Raw genomic sequence first — 4,757 nt, forward strand, 5'->3', positions numbered from 1 at the left:
AGAATGAATATGTCGGAGGTTTGAAATCGAAGAGAAGTCAAATATTAGTCTAAGACGTTGATACAAGAATTGTTTATTTGTTGAGTGGAGGAAATTCGGGGGAGAATTTCAATTTAAGGGGGGGGGGGAGAATGTAATATCCCATATCCCCTTAAATGCTCAATTAGTTGTCAGTTGAGACCAATTGAGTTCCTATGTACTCTATCTTTTGTTAGTTGGAACAATTAGAGCTCTTATGTACTCTAAATGTTGTCAGTTGGGACCAATAGAGTAACCAGTGAACTCTGAAGAGATTAATTATTAATAAAAGGGAAAAACCAGTATTAATAAGTATAAGAGGGGATATTTTGATAACATTAATAATTGGTCAATTGGTACTAGAAGACAAAATATCAATTGAGATATTTTGTATTACTACATAATATTAGAATATATATTAATTATATGTTATATATATTTGTATGGTATAGAAAGAAAGAAGAAAAGAAGAAGTGGATAAGAAGGAAAAGAGAAGATAGATAGAGTTATCAGAAGAAGAAAAAAAGAGAAAAGTAGAGAAAAGGAGAAAGAGCTTAGGAGGAGAGAAGAAAACCATAAAGATCATGATCATCACCACCAAATCATCTCTACTACATCAATTTCACCATGCTCTTATTGGAATGAGGATATGGTTAAGATCATGAAGTATTGAGAGTTCACACAAGAAAGAAGTTTACCGAGAAAAATAAGTTGGAAGAATGACTATGTCGGAGGTTTGAAATCGAAGAGAAGTCAAGTGTTAGTCTAAGACGTTGATGCAAGAATTGTTTATTTGTTGAGTGGAGGAAATTCGAGGGCAAATTTAAATTTAAGAGGGGGGGGGGGAGGATGTAATATCCCATATCCGCTTAAATTCTCAATTAGTTGTCAGTTGAGACTAATTGAGTTCCTACGTACTCTATCTTTTATCAGTTGGAACAATTAGAGCTCCTATGTGCTTTAAATGTTGTCAGTTGGGACCAATAGAGTAACCAGTGAACTCTGAAGAGATTAATTATTAATAAAAGGGACAAACCATTATTAATAAGTATAAGAGGGGATATTTTGATAACACTAATAATTGGTCAATTGGTACTAGAAGACAAAATATCAATTGAGATATTTTGTATTACTACCTAATATTATAATATATATTAATTATATATTATATATATTTGTGTGGTATAGAAAGAAAGAAGAAAAGAAGAAGTGGATAAGTAGGAAAAGAGAAGATAAATAGAGTTATCAGAAGAAGAAAAAAAAGGAGAAAAGTACAGAAAGAGCTTGGGAGGAGAGGAAGAAAACCATAAAGATCATGATCATCACCACCAAATCGTCTCTACTACATCAATTTCACCATCCTCTTCTTGAATCAAGGCAAGTCCTTGATAATTAAAATATGCCACCAATGGAGGTCGAACCCGGAACCTCCTTGGTATGGAAGAAGCCTTACCACTAGGCTAAGCTCTAGTTGTTGAATATGTGTGCAAGGAACAAATGTTAACCTATATTCTTGATTAAGTTAGATTGTTAAATTATTTGAATGTTGTAACCCCGTTTTGGACGCGGACGGTTGCGTTAGAAAGATAACGTAAAAGATTATTATTCTTATACCATATTATAGTATATTATGTGCCTTACAAATGCTATGAATTATATTATGGTGAATGTTAAACATTTTTGTTGTGTTGAATGTGAAATAACACGTTTTAAAATCTTGTGAATATGAGTGAAAAAACCTAGGAGGATAACTTGATTAATAACTTAGAAAGATAATCTAGGTTATGAAAATGGGTATACGGTGATGCTTGGACGCAACGGTACCTAGGTGTGTATCGTGGACAAGTATTCACCTGATAAACGAATCAATATATTTTGTATGGAACATGTATGATTTTATGTAATGACAATGGATCATGTTATGATGCCATGAGAATTAACATAATATCATGAAAATTTGTTTAATGTTTTGGTGAGGAGTGTTGCTCCTAAAGTCCTATTTGTTATTGAGAATTAATCACGTATTCGGAATTAGTTGTGATTGTGCACATACCACTTCAAGGGCTTAGGTAAAGCGGTAAGTGGGAATGTGGCACTAATGATTCGTGCCTCAATTGGGTTTGAGCCCCAACCATGGAGGACATGGGGGAAAGGTGGACATTTGAGTGAGTTAGAGGCTCATACGGTGAAAGATACCTAAGTGGGTTAGAGGCCATACGGGTGACGGTCGCTTGAACTGGAGATTAAGCCTTATAGAGGACCTGATATCCACTATGAAAGATGAATCATACGAGCATGCGTGAACCGAGCCTGGCTTAGACGTAAGTCTGTTCGGGGATTGATATTTCGTGAATCCGAATAGTGATTTGTTGAATGGATGCACTAAAGTGACATGTTTCTATACATTATGATTATCCCTTAGTTACTCAAGTCTAAGTTACAAGGTGCGAGTGATGCACATGTAACAAATGATGAATACTTGAGTTAGAATCGATTAGAAACCCTGTAGAGTTGAGTGGACCCATAGGATAAGAGAACTCACTGAGATTATTATCTCACCCCAATATTGTTGTTGTCTTTCAGGTGTTATTTGCAGGTTATATTATACAAGAGGAGTTACACATTAATGTTTCAAGGGAAGCTTTTACTATGATCTTCCGCTGTGGATTTTGTATAATTGTAAATATTGTACATAGTTCTTAGAGTTTTATTTAGGAACTATTGTATGACATGTGTCATATGCTGTATTTTATATTATGGACATGTATATAATTATACTGTTAGACACTTATGTTGGATCAGTACCAATTAATGTTATGTATAATGTATATTCTAGACGTATATTATACATGGTATTACATCAGGTCATCTGAGTTTGCTTACACGTTGGTAATTTGAAATGTTCTAATTGGTCCATTTTGAATTCAATCTCGTGTTTTATTTTGGCTAATTCCCATAGTGCGTCCTAGCTCGAGGATTGTTGGATCTGCCACGTCAATTAATGAGGCCAGATCCAACACTCAGTGTTTTTTTATTTCTTTTTCTTTTTTCATTTTAAATTTCTTTTTCTTTAAGAATTCATAGTAAATTCATTTTTCATCCAAAAAATCCCAAAATAATTTCTAAAATTTTCTTTTATTTTTCGTTATCTGATTTTCACTTTGTCACATTTTATTTTCTTGATTTTCTATTTTGCTTGAATTTTCTCTTTTCTCATTTGTTTTAGTTGGTTTAAAAATACTTTTATGTATTTAAAATTTCTAAAAAATTTATTTTATGTTTGTTATTTTATTTCTAACTTTCCATAATTTTCTTGGCCATTTATTTGATATTTAAAAGGGATTTATGGATTTCTCTTTTATTCCCCTTTTAAAATTCATTTTAAAAATATTTTTAATGGATTTTATTTTATTTTCTTGCATTTTATGCTTCTTTGACCTTTGTTGACTTCTGTTGGCCTTGGGTCTTAGTTGATTTGATCATAGGTCTCATCAAACTCAAAGGATCTTGGATGTTGATGAGGTGAAAACCCTAATCCACCAATATGGATGATTGATTTTGATGATGATGACTTGATCAATCCTTTGATCTAATTTGGGTTTGGTTTCTCATGTCTTCTTCTTCTTCTTCTTCTTCTTCTTCTTCATATCTTTCCTTTTTTTTCTTGATCAATTGGATGATTTGTGTCCATCTTGTTCATGATGTGTGGATTGGTACTTGATGAACTTTCATCATTTCAAATCTACCTCCTAATTAATTGTGGATCATTTAAGGTACTTTGGATTGATGCATAAGTTTGTCATAAGTATCATGAAGTATTGATTGATGTAATGAACCACTCTCCTAGCCTTTATGCTTGATCTACATTTTTGTGTGGCCTAACTTTAGGAGAACTATTTACATATTATTTCTCCAGTATGCACTAACACAAATATTATTATCGGCCGACCTTAGATAGTTCTGACTTCTATATAAGTCCAATTACGATTGCTTAATATAGCGCTAAATATGTCCCGAATCTGAAAGCAAGTCATTTTCGTAAGTCTCCTATTCCTCATGGTAATGTAGAGATCCATATTTTCATACTTGTGGATGAACAATTGAGTGTTCTCCAAAAAATGATATTTTTTTCTTCTATTTTGATTACTAACACCACTTACTAACATATTATTGTATTAACTTTACTTTAATATCATTTATATTATGCTCTTTATTTTTTGCTATTTACTTTATGTTTTTATTTTAGCATCTCATATCATATTGCTTATGTTTATGCTGTTTTTTCCTTTATCCATTTGGACTTATTTTTCTTTTAAATAAATTAATAAAGGAAAAAACCCCTAAAAATTTGGTTCTCTTAATTCACGGACTTGAGGTTACTATCATTGGCATTGTTGTGGAGTTATGGACTTAGAATTAGGACCTTGACCCTTGCTTTGGAAATTTGTGATTTGAGACCTTGGGATTTATCTGGTACCTTTGCATTGGGCTTCTTTTGAAGACTTAACTTGGTTATTTTGGTTTCATCTGATACATGGATTATTCTTTTCTTATTTGGCTTGCTTGAGGCTTAATCCATAGGAGGGAATTCTCGCTTAACTCATGTTATAAAGCTTGCAACTTCTTGGTTATATCTTTCCTCCCTAGCTTTTACTTGATGTTCTAGAATAGTCTCTCCATCTCCCCCCTTCTTTAATTTTCAAAATCTTCTCTCTTCTTTTTTAAAAACTTTATTGTTT

The sequence above is a fragment of the Lathyrus oleraceus genome, chromosome 1 (genome assembly GCF_024323335.1).
Source record: "Lathyrus oleraceus cultivar Zhongwan6 chromosome 1, CAAS_Psat_ZW6_1.0, whole genome shotgun sequence".
Lineage (NCBI taxonomy): Eukaryota > Viridiplantae > Streptophyta > Magnoliopsida > Fabales > Fabaceae > Lathyrus > Lathyrus oleraceus.